At 44.0% G+C, this 16,910-nt stretch overlaps 1 protein-coding gene across 1 annotated transcript in view; it reads right to left on the bottom strand.

Annotated features, from left to right (window-relative positions):
- The window catches only part of Tmcc3 (transmembrane and coiled-coil domain family 3), a 251,321-nt gene extending 235,771 nt beyond the window's left edge, over positions 1 to 15,550 (bottom strand). The window contains exon 1 of the mRNA XM_057757870.1: positions 15,441 to 15,550. The gene's annotated coding sequence lies outside the window, so the exon portion shown is untranslated. The remainder of the gene's footprint in view (positions 1 to 15,440) is intronic.
- Positions 15,551 to 16,910: the final 1,360 nt, after the last annotated feature.

Below are 16,910 nucleotides of genomic sequence, written 5' to 3'. Positions count from 1 at the left end.
AAAAATTGTATTTAAGCCAGGTGGTGGCGGCGCACGCCTTTAATCCCAACACTTGGGAGACAAAGGCAGGTGGATCTCTGTGAGTTCAAGGCCACCCTGGTCTACAGAGTGAGTTCCTGGACAGCCAGGACTGTTTCACAGAGAAACCTTGTCTCGAAACAAAAAATAAAAAAAAAAAAAATTGTATTTAGCCAGAAATTATGGCATATGCCTGCAGTTCCAGGTACTCAGGAAGCTAAGGCAAAGAATTCAAAAGTTCAAAGTAGGGCTAGAGAGATAGCTGAGCGGTTAACAGCACCTGCTGCTCTTCCAAAGAACCATAGTTCAGTTCCCAGCACCCACACTGGGTAGCTAGCAACCATCTATAACTCCAGCTCTGGGGGTATCTAACATCTTCTGGCTTCCAAGGGCACGTGCACACATGTGATTTGTACTTACCACATACATGTAGACAAACTAAAATACAGGTACAATAAATTAAAATAAATCTTTAAAAAATGTCGAAGGCAGTGAAAGTGAATTCAAGGCTAGTCCAGAGAACTCCGTGTGACTCTGTCTCAAAACAAAAAGTAAAATAAAGAAGGCTGAGGATATAGTTCGGTGGGAGAGGTGCCTGCCTGGCACGGATAATGCCCTGGCTTTGAATCCCTAGTCCCACACCTAAAATGTAATGAAGGGAAGAAGCTGTGGGCCAGAAACCATGAATAAACAAAGGGCACAGGAGTGTCCACAATGAATAGCGGTTCCTGAGTATCAGTTACAAGAGTCAGAAAGGTGTGCTATTTGATAAGGACAGGGGCAGGTCAAGGAGGCTAGGCTAAGCTTGAGAGAAGAAACTGACTCCAAGGGGATACTCAGGGTTTCCGACCCACGTGAAATCCACTTCCTAAGGCTGGAGCTGTAGCGTGGGGTGAAGCACAAGCCCGGCACGTGTGGGGAAGCCCTGGGGTCAGTTTCCATCACACACACACACACAAAAAAAAAAAATCACACCACCAGTTCTCTCCAGGCCTTGTCTGCCCGGGCAGTCACCACACCTGACATTGGTAACTGTGTTGAGAAGTCTGTTCCTCACTGAGCTCCTGAATTCTCAGAGCTAAGGAGTCATGTATTTTGAAAACCTACCACAGCACTACCTTAACCCAACCTCCCAAAAATGAATGACTTGAATCGATTTCTTCTTCCAAAATGAGGGAGAAAGCTGGTTTTGATAAGTCAATTAAGTTACTATAGATATATGCCAAATATATGCATAAGTATTAACGCCACAGACTGCACATTTCAAGCGTCAAGCCAGCAGAGGTTCCTTTATCAGTAGTAACAAAACATCCTAGAACTGAACTACAGAAAGAAATTTACTTTAACGCAACACTCGTTTACAAAATAAGATGTTCAGATACATGGTAAATAGGTAAAGCTAAATTTAAACAAGTCCCTGCCTATCACCAACTGTAAGGGCCCAGATACTGGCCGGGTTCCAAAAGACTGCACAGAGCTGTCCATGGCCTGTGACCGGCTTCGCAACAACTGTAATTAGCAACTGCAACCACCTATCTCTTACCTAGGCACGCCAGCTTGTGTCCACACCACTTAGCAGCCGTGAGGCTTACTAAGAATTCATTCAAGATTCTGTTCGGGCCAAGAAGGGACAAGAAATACCAGACTAACAGAAGGCAGAAGCAAGAGAGAATCCTTTCAAACGCTCTTCTTACCTAGTAAGGTACCAGCGCCCATTCAAGGAGCGGCTAACCGATCTCTGCAGCCGGCCCCAAATGGGGTCCCTTCATGGGATATTGTTGAGCTCCTATCAAGGGCCCACCTACCATTGCGCTAGGAACCAGAAACATCCATGAACATTTAACTCTCTCAGGAGAAAAGCAAAGCTGCCAATCCAACTGACTGTAAAGTTTCCATCAAAACCTGAATGAAGAGCCCACACTTCTATCCATGTATGGAAGTCTGCTATAAGAAGGGTACATGATCACTACTGGCATCAATGGCATGACTCTTCCATAGATGGTACTGATCAAACTATTCTAATTAGAAAAGGATGCATATGTATGTATGCATATGTATAAGATTTTATGTACATAATGCATATGTTGTGGTTTAAAGAGGTGAAAAATATAGTAAAGTATTATTTATTATAAAAATCATCTGGTTTGGAGTCAGTGAACTATATACTTAAAATAAGTCAATATCACAATATAGAATTCATTCTTTAATAAGTGTATTTAAATGTTTTAATTTAAAAAATTGTAGCTAGTCAGGCATGGTGGTTAGATCCCAGCTATTCAGGAAGCTAAGTTGAGAGATTCAAGAACATATACATATATATGTATCTGTGTATGCATACATCATGAAAGGACTCAGGGGCATAGTTATACTAAACTCTGGGTAGAGGCTACCTCTGATAGAAGGTACTCAGAGATCTCCATGGACATTAGTTATCTGTTTTAGAATCTTCGATTGAAACATAATTTACACAGTGACACACACAGATCTCAACTACAGGGATCAATGCCAACGTGTGTCGGCCGGCATATGTGCCCATGGGAGCCACACTTACCAAGAAGGGATCCATTTCCACCACCCTATAGGTCTCCCTCTATCCTCTACCCAGTCAACCCCTACAGCCATCAGTTTTTATTCCTATAGCTTTATATTAATGTTTTCTATCTTAGAATTTGACATAAACAGAATTAGAGTTTGTATTCATTTGTGCCTCACTGAGATCTATTTGTGTTCAGGCATACCTTTTCTCTCCTTTTTGTGGTGGAGTTTATCATATTTTATAAAAATATTCCTGCTTGTCTTAGTATTTTCATATTATATTAATTCTTCAAGAATCCCATCCATACATATGGGGTATTTTCGTATTATATTTATTCTTTGAGAATCCCATTCATACATATGAATTTTAATACATAGGAATTTTGACACACATGCCCTCCCCACTCTAAGTCCTGAAACCTACCCCAATACACACTTCCTCCAACTTCATTTCTTCTCTGTAACCCACTACATCCAATTAGTGCTACCCATGTGTTCACAGGCATAGGACCACTCACCAGACTGGGGGTCACATCCTTGAAGGAAAATGACTTTCCTTTCCCCAGTATCTATCACCTGCCAACAGCTCCTTAACTAAGGGCAGAGTCTCATTCTGTGCGGGTCTTTGGCCGTTAACCTCAGCTGCTATAAGGTCATGAGTACAATGGCCCTGTTTCATCCACAGGAAAGTTTTTGCAATACTCTTCCCCTACTTTTGGCTCTTACAGCCTTGCTGCCCCCTCTTGTGATATTTCCTGAGCCCCGGTGGCGTGTGTGTGTGTGTGTGTGTGTGTGTGTGTGTGTGTGTGTGTGTTATGAATGTTCCATTTAAGGCTCAGCTTTCCCAGCCTCTTCTTAGGCAGTATACTTTGACTAGCTGTGGGTCTCTGCATTAACCACGGTCCATGACAAAAAGCATCTTGTCTGATGGGAGCTCAGAGCTGAACTATGGGTATAAACACAAAGGCTTAGCAAAGTAGCAGTACTGAATGTTCTCTTCTCAACCTATGATCTTTGAAGTCACAAGTTTGGGGCAGGTTTGTAGAATCAGGCATTAATCTCTCCTGTGGAATGAGCCTTAAATCTAACCAGAAAGTAGTTGTTTACCCCTACAACCTCCGTGCCACTGTTGCCCTAACGGATCTATCTTGGCAGGCCAGATGTGAATGTGACTTGCAGGGTTCACAGTTAGATAAGGCAGTTGATGGCTTCTTCCCCAGCAGCCCACACAACACTTTCTAGTACTATGAAAACTAACCAGCAGGGAGGAAGCTTCCAGGTCAATACCGGCATGAACTCTCTACATCCTGTGGTCAAAGTGGTGCTATCTTTGGCAACTGGGTATTATCATAAAGTTTGGTGGGCAGTTGTCATAGCAATAGCTTGTATTATTTGGGGGTCAGGGAAGGGTTTGGGATTCTCCCCTCAGGGAAAGAAATTAGAAGGGAGGAGGTATTCCACATCTAGTACTTGGATTTTTTATTTAATAAACTAGAGCTTCTGGAAGGAAACCTCTAAGTAGGCTACCTTCATCAAACTCTTTTGTTATTTGCTATGGGATAATTCTCTTGTACACTGTAAAGGTTTGTCACTCATATTGGTTTAATAAAATGCTGATTAGCCAGTGGGCAGGCAGGAAATATAGGCAGAGCAACCAGAGTAGGAGAATTCTGGGACGAGAAAAGGCAGAGACATGGTTGCAACACAGATGCAGAGGAAGCAAGATGAGAATGACTCACTGAGAAAAGGTACCAAGCCGTGTGATTAAACATAGACAAGACTTGTGGGTTAATTTAAGTTGTAAGAGTTAGTGAGTAATAAGCCTGAGCAACAGGCCAAACAATTTATAATTAATATAAGCTTCTGTGTTTTTATTTGGAACTGAAGGGCTGTGGGACTGGGTGAGACAGAAATTTCCATCTATAGTTATTATATCTTATAGTACTCTTATAAAGCAGTAGGCATCCATATGTGTTTTTTTAAAGATTTATTTATTAATTATATATACAGTGTTCTGCCTGTATGCACACCAGGTCTCATTACAGATTTTTGTGAGTCATCATGTGATTGCTGGGAATTGAACTCAGGACATTTGGAAGAGCAGTCAGTGCTCTTAACCACTGAGCCATCTCTCCAGCCTCAGTATGATTTTTTCAAATCATCCTTTCTGCTAATTACCCTTTTCCCAACCTCCTCCTCTGCCCTACCCTCTCATGTCCCTCCCTATTTAAGACTGTCTCCCATTATTTCCCCTTTCCTTTTCATACCACCAGTTCTACTATCCCCCTTTAGAGATCTCCTCCCCTAGAATCTTGTTCTCCTGGCTTCTATAGGTATTCACAATAAACACACAGACCCGAAGATTCAAAGCTGGATCCTGAAGTGAGAGGAATGGGTGCCATTTGCCATTCTGGGTCTGGGGAAATTCCCTCAGCTCCATCCATTTCCCTGCAAATTTCATTTTTCTTATAGTTGAATACTATTCCATCGTGTATTGATATCAAGTTTCCATTATCCATTCATCACGTATTGGACATCTAGGCTGCTTCCACTTCCAGACTATTGTGAATAGGGCAGCAAAGACCATGAAGGTGCAGCTATCTCTAGAGTATGACTAGAGTTCTTGGAGTATTGGCCCAGAAGTGTAAAGACTGGGTAACGTGGCAATTCTACTTTTATCTTGCTGAGAAACTTCACGCTGATTTCCATAGTGGATGCACTAGCTTGCACTCCCACAGACAGCAGTAAGAGTTCCCTTTTCCCATCCTTGCGCTGTGGTCTTTGGTCTTGATCTTAGCTATTCTGACCGGGGTAAAGGAAATCTCAAAGTAGTTTCAATCTCCATTTCCCTGGTGACTAAGGCTGTGGACACTTCTAAAAATAATTTCTTAGTCACTTGTGTTTCTTCTTTCGAAAACTCTCTGTCCACTTTCACAGCCAATTCCTGTTGGGTTGTTTGCTTTCTTGTTTTTTTTTCTTTCTTTCTTTCTTTCTTTCTTTCTTTCTTTCTTTCTTTCTTTCTATTTATTTATTTATTTTGATTTTTTTTCAGGACAGGGTTTCTCTGTAGCTTTGGTACCTGTCCTGGAACTAGCTCTTGTAGACCAGGCTGGCCTCAAACTCACAGAGATCTGCCTGTCTTTGCCTTCTGAGTGCTGGGATTAAAGGCATGCACCACCACAGCTCAGCTGTTTGCTTTCTTGATGTTTAATTTTTTAAAAAAGATTTTTGTGTGTTCTCGACACTAAATCTTTGTCAGGTGTATAAATGACAAAGATTCTTTCCCATTCTCTAGACTTTCTCCTCAGTCAGCTAACAGTTTCCTTTGTTCTAAAGAAACTTTGTCATTTCAAGATGTCCTATTATTGATTGTTGGTCTTATTTCCTGCGTGTCTGGGTTTTCTTGGGAAAGCCCATTCTGAGCCTATGTCCTATAGTGTACGCCCTTCTCTTTCCTCTAAGTTTCCAATATAACATTGAGGTCTGCGATTCATTTGGAATTGATTTGCATTTGAGAGAATAGGATCAAGTTTCATTCAATACCCAGTCTTCCCCACACTACTTGTGGAAGATGCTATCCTCTCTCCAATGTATATTTTTGTCGTCTTTGACAAAAATCAGGTGGCTGAAGGCACACGGAGTTATATGTAGATCTTAAGTGCTATTCCTCTAACACACATGTCCGATTTTGTGTGGATGCCATGCTGTTTCTTCAACTACAGCACTCTCTGGCATAACTTGAAGTCTGGTTTAGCGCTGCCTCTAACAGTATGTCTACTGTTCAGAATCATTTTTTATTCTCCAGGGTCTTGCATACTTCCAGGTGAACTTAAAGATTATTTGTTCAACATATGTGAGAAAGTGTGCTGGAATTCTTCCAAGGATTGCTTTTGATAATCTGGTCACCTTCACAATATTAACCCTGACTGTCCATGAGCACAGGAGTCTTGCCATCGCCTGGTGTCCTTCACACTTTTCTCCCTTTCGTAGCTAAGAGTTTCCAGTGCATATGTCTTCCGCTTCCTTGTCTGGGTTTAGTCCAGGGCATCTTACATTAAGCTGATGGGAATGGGGTCATTCTGATTCATTACTAAGTCTGTTGAGACCTGCTTTGTGTCCTCATATATGATCTGTTCTGGAGAAGGTTCCATGGATTGCTGAAAAAAAGGGGTATTCATCAGTGTTCTGTGTTTCTATAGATGTTTGTTAGATCTGTTCCACCAACCATGTCATTTAATTTTAATACTTTCTTAAAAATTTTCAGGTTGATTTTACTTTACGTGCATGGATGCTTTTCCTGAATTTACAAGTGTGCGTCACATACATGCCCGGTGCCCACAGAGGTCAAATGAGGACATCAGATCCCCAGAGCTAGAGTTATGGATGATTATGAGCCACCATGTGGGTACCAGGAGTCAAATCTCAGTCCTCTACAAGGGCAGCGAGTAGTCTTAATTGCTGAGCCATCTTTCCCGCACATAACTCTAGTACTTCTTTACTACATGTGTGTCCAGTTGATCTGTCTAATAGCGAGAATTGAGTCCTGAAATCACTATGATGGTGTTGAGGTTAATGTGACTTTAAATCTAGTACTTTTTATTTGTTTGTTTGAGACTTTCTTGAGACAAGTTCTCATTATGTGCTCTGACTGTCCTAGAACTCACTCTCTGTAGACCAAGCTGTCCTCAAATTCATGAAGATCCACCTGCCTGGGATCAAATGTATATGCCACTATGCCCAGCTAAATCTAGCACTATTTTAAATGAAATTAGATGAGCCTGGGTTTGTTGCATACGTATTTAGAATTGTAATTTCCTCTTGATGGACTGTCTTCTTGATCAACATGCAGTGACCCTCTATCCCTCTTCTGATTAGGTTTGGTTTGGGGTCTGTTTTGTTAGATATTAGGATAGCAACAACACATGCTTGTTTGGTGGTTCCATTTGCTTGCAATACCTTTTCCATCCTTTGACCATAAGATAGTGTTTATCTTGAATAATGAGGTGTAATTTTTGAAGGAAGCAAAAAGGATTCTGCTTTCCAGTCAAGCCTACTGCTAGTCTATGTCTTTTGTCTTTTGCCTTCAATTATGGCAGACAATTTTTGCAGTTCTATGAGACCGGGCCGACAGCTGTGATCTTTCCGAATTTGAAATGCATCATTCTAAACTCTATTCTTGCTCCTATGACTTTGGAAAAAGCCAGCAGTTATTCTGATGGGCCTGCCTTTATAGGTGACCTGACCCATCTCTCCTGCAGCTTACAATATACCTTCTCTGCTCCGCCTCCCTGGGACATGTTTTAGCTGGAATATGATGTGGAGTTTCTTTCCTGGCTCTGTCTGTCTGATGTTCTGTGTGTTTCTTATGTCTGGTCCATTTCTCTTTCCTAGGATGAATTTTTTTCTATGATTTTATTAAAAATATTTTCTGTGCCTCACTTTCTTCTATGTCCTGTATTAGTAAACTTCACCTTTGTATGTTATCCTAAAGTTCTTGCATGTTCTGTTGCTATGTTTAAAAAAAGCTGTCATTGACTTTTACTGAAGGATCCAATGTCTCTATTTTGCCTTCGAATCCTGATGTTCTGTCTTGCACGGGGTCCATTACTGGTGAGATTTTCCACTGAATGTTTTTATTTGCCATACTGTGTTTTAGATTTTCCTTATCATCTTGGTTTGGGTTTTCTTCAGTATTTCTGCATCTTTACTGAATTCTAATTTCATATTATGAATTGGCTTCTTTATTTCATACAGCGGGTTTTGTTCTTTAGGAAAAAATTGATCTTTCTGAACTCTGCACTTGTAATTTTACGTAGGTCATTTTCTCTGGGTGATGTTAGGGTGGGACTGGTAATTTCTGGAGGAGCCATGTTGCCTTGGGTTGTCATGTGATCTGTTTTTGCTGGAGTCTGCCCATCTGGAGTTAAACTGTCTATTAAGATTGTTGTTGTTGTTGTTGGTAGTGGAGCTATTCTTTTGAGGTTGTTGCTCTTCTTTCAAGCGGAGGGATGTGCAGAGTTCAGGAGCGACTAGACTACAGTGTAATGGTGGTGTGTTCTTCTATTAGCCTGCTGTCCCGGGGGCCAGGTCCCATCTCCAGTCCATTCCTATGAGTTGTGTACGGTCTGCAGTAACAGTCTTAATTCAGCAGTTTAACCCACTCTGATAACACAGTAGCCCACAACTACAAGAGACACTTAGTAAGTATCAATTGTTTTAGGGAGAAAAAAAAAAGCTCTTAGTACTGTTTATTCTAATATGTTCATTATTGTGGGCAGGGATGGAAAGGAAAAGAAAAGAAAAAGAAGCAAGCACTGATAGACTAGATATCTGTATTGGGTTGCCAGTGTGAAACCGAGTCGGAGGACATACATAAGAGCGGTAATAATTAGGGCAAAGGGAAAATGGGAACGTGTTCAAGTTTTGCTTAACAGTAGACTAAAAAGAGATGACAAAGGCATGTACCCCAATATTGTAAGCCATCTCAGCCTCTGAACCTCAGGAGATGTGACAGTAAGAGGAAAGAGTATTAGGGAAGAAAAAAGTAAGAGCAATAGACGACACAGTGCTAGCCCGCTGCCTTGACCCGAGGGGCTGCATTGGTAAGGACTAGAACGACTTGGTTTTCTTCTGTGAGCTCCGGACACCCAGGCTGAGCAAAACTGGCCTGGCTGGAGCTGCTGCGATCCTGAAACCCCGGCAGCAGAGAGATGTGTGACGTGCCACGCTGTGTGAAGTCGTGTTTAGTTCCCACAGGCTCACGGTTTCCCACTGAGGCACTGATGACAGCCCTGGTGGCAGGCACCGGGGACCTCATCTATAAACCCCAGTCGGTGGAACGTTTCTAGATTTCCCGGAAGATTTATTTTAGCCTGGTTTGCAGTCACCACCAGTGTCTACAGGATCCTGCTGCAGCTGCCACTGAACTGGGCCCAATCTCAACAAGTCCGGGTCTGCTCTTGGTGTGTTTATTTTTAAGTCAGAGCAAGTATTCAGATGTCAATATATTATTCTTATTCCTTTTTCACATATTAAAACTCTGTTATGCCCCCATTGTTTTGTAAGTGTAGGCTAGGCCTGCCAGAGATGTCCTAGGTTCTAAACCTCAGGGTCAACTGGCTGGGTTGTAGATTACACACAGGTTGTAAATTATAGATATGCTGTAGATTATAGATGCGTTGTAGATTTTACATAGGTTATAGATATAGATGGGTTGTAGATTATACATAGGTTGTAGGTTATAGATACGTTGTAGATTACAAGTTCCATGAGATTGGGGCCACTCAGAGCTGTTCATTCAGGACAAACTCCAGGAATGTAATGAGAGAGCAAGTCTAGATCCTGGCTGTATGGCGAGTGTTATCATATTAAATCTGGCCTGCGCGAAACAATGCCTGTGAAACGGCCTTCCTCCGACTCGAACACACACACAATTTTAACTTCAGAAAGTCAGATGGCATCAGCATTTTATACATTTATACACCTGCTGCTGTGGCAAGACTCATAGCTAGCTAGATTGCTTTTTCCCCACATTAAAAAAAAAAGAAACAAAAACAAAAATTAAAAAAACCACCCCGTTCGTTTTTCAAGTGTTTCGCCTCGGTTGCACAGGAGGCTCAATGGCTGAAATCTTGCTAGAATTGGGATGATTGAAATGGAAAAACTTTTCGCAAGAAGATTGAAATTTTACATTTTCTGTACGCTGTGACTTTCAGTCTAAATCACAGCTACCTGTACGCAACTGCTGCAGGGATGGAGGCCGCCTGCGAGTTCCCCAGCAGCTTCCCTGGAGCACGAGACTCAATTTCAGCCACCAAGCACCCAGCACAGTGTTTTTCTTGTAGCATAAACATCAAGAGCACAGACTTTGGTGCCAAAACGCTTCCTTTAAGTCCCCGCTGTCTAGTGCTAGGCAACAGCCCACTTGCCTGAAAATGAGAATAGAATACCACCTAGTTCATAGTTTTGTTTTTTGGGGTTTTTTTTTGTTTTTTGTTTTTTTTTTGGTTTTTCGAGACAGGGTTTCTCTGTGGTTTTGGAGCCTGTCCTGGAACTAGCTCTTGTAGACCAGGCTGGTCTCGAACTCACAGAGATCCGCAATGAAGTGCTGAATTACACGTTGAGAGACTGGTGTAAAAGCCCTGCAAACATTGGCTGTTATTACTACTCGACATATCTAGGGACGCAGAAACCGGCGTGGAACAGAACAGAGCTGACTGAAACAGAGAAGGTTTACCACATAGTGTTAAAACCTAACAATTCACCACAGCTTACCACAGACCGACACCAGAGCTCGCGTGGAACAGAACAGAGCTGACTGAAACAGAGAAGGTTTACCACATAGTGTTAAAACCTAACAATTCACCACAGCTTACCACAGACCGACACCAGAGCTCGCACACTGGATTTGAACCCATGCAGTTGGTGTCCCGAGATCAAGTTCTGAGCCACTGAGAAGTAGACCATTCACTTCTTTCCCTTTAGGGGAATGGAATCCCTGGGTCTTGAGGGAGAAATTGCAACAAAAGGATGTGGCAAAGACAAAGGAAGAAAGTATAAACAAAACAAGGTCAGGCTTTCCAGCTTCTTAACTTAGAAGACGGACAGTGACAGGTATCCCTCTAGCACCCCTGGGCAGCCATGAAAGAAGCCACGGTCTTTGAGGGCACTTTGCTTTGAATTCAGCAGGCCGGGTAGAAATCAAAACCGCCGCTAAGGACTTCAAAGGTCTGACAAGCCACTCAGATCCAAATATGAAGCAGAAATGACAGACATAAAGAAAAGTGCCTAGTGCAGCAAGGCACGGATTGAGCTCTGGAATCAGACCGTCTGCCGCTCAAGCCCTTGCTCGGCTCTGGACTGTGTTATCTGTAAAACAGGAATAAGAAAATCCTAGGAAAAACAGGGGGCAGATATGTTGTCATTGGTGGAACAGTACATTGGTTCAATCTCTACAGAGGCAATTTGGTAAGACTGTACTGTCATTTGTTTAATTAAATAACCTTTCACGGCCTAAAAATTGCACCGAAAGTGTATTGTCCCAGGTACTGTGCAAATACTTTTTTTTTGTAAAAATAGTGGTGACCAATAATTCATCAACACAAAACACACTCATCCAGATGTGTGTTTGTTTGGGGGGGGGGGATTTTTGTTTCATTTGTTTCGTTTTTGGTATGTTTTTGTCTTGTTTGTTTTGATTTTCATGTTTTGTTTTGTCTTTGTCTTATTTTAGAGAGGTTAGGAGGGAACATGAAGTTGCGTGGGTGCCGAGGTGAGGAGGATCTAAGAGGAGTTGGGAGAGGGGAAAGAAAATGATCAAAATATATCTTATGAAAAAATTACATTAAAAATGACGGCAATGGGACTCTGTCACTGTGTCCTTGTCGTTGGGGAGTTCCCATAGCTGACTCTGAGCATGGCCTTGTGATTTGCTTTGTCCAACAGCAAACGAGCACAAGCAGCAGTCTGTATAGTGCTGTGTCGCCCCTGAGATGCACACCCACAAGTCAAGCAATAACACCTCAAGGACACCTCTTGAAGAAGACGTAAACTCATCTCCTGGAATCTGAGCAGTCACCTGCCACCCAGATGAAGTTCCCAGATTCCAACTCACCTGTCAGTCATCACACATAGAAGGTCATCCTAGACTGTCCACCTTTCAGCTGACCAATGGACTGACCCCAGAAGCATGAAGAAACACAACAGAGATCCCTGGGTGAGCCGGATGAGTAGAGCCATTGAGTTGCGCCAACCCACAGATGTGAGTTAAGCAAAAATGGTCCTTACTTGACGTTCTAAGTTTTGGGGGTGACTTGTTTTGCAATACAACTAAACTTACTCATATAATCCCCCCAGGTAGCTACTATTATTCTTCCTATTTTGCAAAGGAGACAAATGAGGCACAGAGGAGGGTTCCTTGCACAACTTGTAAGAAGTGCAAAGACTCAACGCCATGCAACCAGTGCTTTTAATGTCTACCATGCTTCTTTTTAGCCTATAAACATACAAGTGTTTCTGCCAAACGAATGAAAATTAATCCTACATAAAAGATCTTACATACATTCAAAAATAAGCATATATAAGACTATTCACTGAAGTGTTAAAAACATTAAAAAAAATTCTAATGCTGTATGGCCATGTGAAGACACCCGTATGCAACTATTTAAAAAACAGCTATAAATACTGAACTTGTAGACACTAGGAAAAAGCGAGATGCAAGAGAGTATATTTACATGCATCTATTTGTGTATTAAAAAGGGAAAAATAACAATATATAACTGTTTGTCTATACATAGATTATTTCTGGAAGGACACAAGTAGTGGACTTTGCATCAGTTACACGGGGAGGGAACCCATTGGTTGGGTACTATAAATAGAAGGGATGGTTTTCATTGTAAACCTTTTTTATAGTATTTGCGTTTATGCCATGCGAATGTATCAGCTATTAAATTTCAACTGAAAGGATTGTTATGAAAATGGAGACAGTAGAGGCCTGGAACGATGAGAGCTCTCATTCAGTAACAGCACCATTGTGATTCTTTTTCTACATCTGCTTGTAACGCCTCCCAGCAAACAGAAATTTACAGCAGCCTCTGCTTTCAAACTCCTGGCTTTGCACAGAAAAATAAATAAATAAATAAATAAATAATATTGGATTCGAAAGTAAACAACAAAACATTAGCTCCATGGGGAGAGGCTCGTGATGACGAGGCCGTGCACTTTTTTTTACTGGGGCTGGTGACTGGCAGGGTGGCATGCCCATGCCAGCCTTGTGCCCTAGTCCATTCAGGTTGCTACAACAAAATACCACAGTCTGACTAGCTTATAAACAACAGAAAGCAGGCGAATTCCACGATCAAGTTCCCCAGTGGGTTCAGAGTCTGCTAAAGGCCTCTTCTCTGGCTCACAGGCTCCTTCTCCCCTTGCCCCCTATGTCCTCACACATCACTGAGGAGGGAGGGCTATTGTCTGGGGCCTTTGGAGTCCTGACATCATTTGTAAGGGCTGTCTTCATGATCAGTCTCTTCTCAGAGGTCTTACCTCCTAATACTAACATCCTGAGGATTAGAAATCCAACCCTGTTTAAAGTGAAGAGGCACAGTCATTTAGGCCACACACTTCCACTTAGAGAAACCCGGTACTGGGCATCTTCAGAACTGTACATTCCCAGGCAGCTTCACCTTTATGCGAGAACACAAAACGAAAACAGTTCTTTTTTCATCTTAATAGGGCGTCTTCTCTCTCTCCACGGAAACGGAGCTCTGGGCTATCTTGTTCTCCACTGGGCTCTTGGAGCTTAGAACTAAGTCTGTACACAGCAGGTGCTTAGAATGTCTCTTACAATGGGGAGAGGGTTAAAGTGCAGAGTTCTAGCCCCAGAGGTTGCTTTAAAGGGAAGTAGCGGCAAAGGATTTGCATTTCTAGACAACACCTATCTCTTTCATCCCAAAACAGGGAGCACGCAATTCACATTTTAATAGACTCCGGCCAACACCCTCCATCTCCAGATCTGACGCCCCCTCTAAAACACCCTACTTCAAGCCTGCACCCCCTCCCAGCTGTGGTGTGCCTTAGTTACTCTGGGACTGACAGTAAAAAGTTACCGACCTCTGATTCTGCAGTTCAGGCAAGGAACGCCACTAAGGGCCAGTTGCTCCACACCAATGCCAGGCATGCCAACCTGGCTGAAATCCTGTTTGCCCCAGAAACACCTGAGCAGGCTTGGATCTGCTCCAAAGACGAAGCCAGGTAAGTTTCCATGTCAGCTTCACCCACAGATTTCCAGAGGCAACGGGTACTGGTTGTGTTTGCTCTCTGTGCCCTCCAAACAATCTACTCCCCAACAGGCAGGCAGGCACGCACGCACGCACGCGCGCACACACACACACACAAAGCCTACTTAATTCTAGCACCATTCCAAATGCAACAACAAACAATACTAAACAATAAAATGAAATAAATAAAATTTTTTAAAAAATCTAACCAGAGTTCTCTTTGAAACATCCCATCAAGTAGGAGGCAGAAATCACAGAAAGAACCACTCAGATGACCAAACCAATAGGCGACTACATCATACCTTACGATAAATCAACCCCAAACTCCAACACCCCCTCCCAAAAAAAAAACAAGCATAGGCCCTAGGAGCAAAGAGGCTCACTCTGGTTTTTGTTGTTTTATTTTTGTGGGTTTTTTTTTTGGGGGGGGGGTTGCTTGTTTGTTTTCTTTTTGTATGTTCAGAAAATGCTCGCCCGTTCCTTCCTTAGCACCTAACTGGTCGCCAAGATTAGGTGGTCCAGGAGAGTGTTGGAGGGTACCTAGCAGGTTTCCCCCTAGACATGCATTGCATTGAAGCAGCCTCCACCCCAAAGTCAGAATCAAGCGCACACTGGGGTTGGTAACCCACGCACTAGTGTAGATTAGCACCCCCAGGCAGGTTAGCTGTGGTTGTTCTGGGATCCTCCCGCTCTCGGGGGGTTTGCCCACAGGTCGCCCCTGCTGTTGAGCTTTTCCATTTTCATTTTCCAGCGGGAGATGGGCACGGTGAGCTCAGAGCCCATTACACCTGCTGCCTAGCAGGCTGCAGCTGGGCCCGCTTTAGGAACTTCGCAGAGAGCTGGGCTAAACCCACCCCTCCCGGTCCCGCACCTTGAGGAGGGGGGGGACCACCGGCTCGCGCCCTCCCTGCCGCTAGTCCCCTACCGCGGACTCGGACTTACTGTTCCCACCCGCCTCCTTTGGGCGGGCGCCGAGGAAGCCCAACCGACGCCGGCAAAGTTTCCTAGGCTCTCGGGGCCGCGAGCCCAGACGTCGGGGGTCGAGGGCCACAACACCATCTCGCCCCTACCATCCCCACCCTTCCCGCGCTCGCCCGGGGCGAGCACACTCACCCTCCGCACGCTGCTGGCCGGGCGGGGTTCACCGGGACTCCTCGCTCGGGTCCGCCACACGCGTGCGCCGCGGCCGCGGCCGGGACCGGGACGGGCGGGGCCCTCCAGGCTGCAGGGTGACAGTGGCGGTGGTGGTTGGGGCTGCGTTTCCCGCGCACACCCGGCTCTCCTTGCATCTGCCCTCGCCTCGGCCTGGAGTTAGTTCTTTTCTGACTTGGGCGAAGAGGGTCCCCAGTGCTCCCCGGGCGCCCAGCGGGGAGAAAGTTCCAGCTGCGCGCGGGGCGTCTGCGGGAGCTGATTGTGAGAGAGTGACGAGCGGGGGTGGCGATGCACTACCTCCAAAGTACCTCTGTTTTCCCATCCCACGCCAAAGCCATGCTCCTGGCAGTTCCTATACTAAAGGTTCCCACGTTTGGGGAGTCCTGAGTGTTCATTCGCCTTTAGCGGGGCCTCGAGGAAGCTGAAAGTTGAGTAGGAAACGCAGGATTAGCTCAGGGCTGGAGGAACAACCACGGAGTGCAGCTTAGTAGGTCTGGTCCCCTCCAGGAGAAGGAGCTACCTCCAGGCCTGCAAACAGGTCTACGTGCATGCAAAACTGTCTCTAAACACACAGCCTCCCATCTCCACCCCAAATTCTCCAAATCACTCCAAATCATAAATGCTAATATGAGGTGTAGGGGTGAACGGGGCGCAGTTCTCCGACCCTGAAAAGACTGCACACCTGTGAACTAGGAAACCACAGGAACCAAATCTCCCAGACCAAGGGGGCAGGATGAACCATGGTCTTCTGCTTTGACTGCAAGCACAGTAAAGCAAACAGTGCAGAATTCAAGGTCGCTCAAATTCCATAGCGAACAAACAGGCCTCGTTTGCCAAAGGACCCTTTGAAAAGGCTCGCAAAGATGCTTGCGTTCCCAGAGCCTGCCGCGACAGGTAAACAGGGTGCGTAGCGGTGAGAATGCAAAGGCTCGTGCTGGGTAAACATCTCTGATGAATGTTGCAGCTTTCACATCGCCTGGATGCCGCATGGTCTGACAAATCTCGGCTAATCACTGCTGTCAAAGAAGTGTCGTTATAGTTTTCTAGCATTGATAGACTGTCAGTAGCACATAGAGACCGTATCACACAGACTAAGTACCCTAATGATCTAATAAATAAAACCGTTTTGTCTGTATCTCTCTCTGGTATTTACCTGCAAAGATAAGGGAGGAATGACTGATGTCTGGCGAGAGAATAAAGAAAGGAAATTAATGAAGCCTGCTACTTCCCTTTTTACTTTATGATCTGCCTACGGTGGATGTTTTCTCCCCCCCCCCTTGATCTGAATTTCATCATATTGTTCTTTGATGTTTGCCTTTGGGGAAATAATAACAATTTTAGTAAGTGTACTTACTTCCGAGCCGTGTGCTTTATCTGTTATCGCTTGCAATCCACGAACCCATTAACTATGATTTTATGGCTTTATACTCG

This window comes from Chionomys nivalis, chromosome 25 (genome assembly GCF_950005125.1).
Source record: "Chionomys nivalis chromosome 25, mChiNiv1.1, whole genome shotgun sequence".
NCBI lineage: Eukaryota > Metazoa > Chordata > Mammalia > Rodentia > Cricetidae > Chionomys > Chionomys nivalis.
This window is presented reverse-complemented; position numbering and strand designations above follow the sequence as displayed.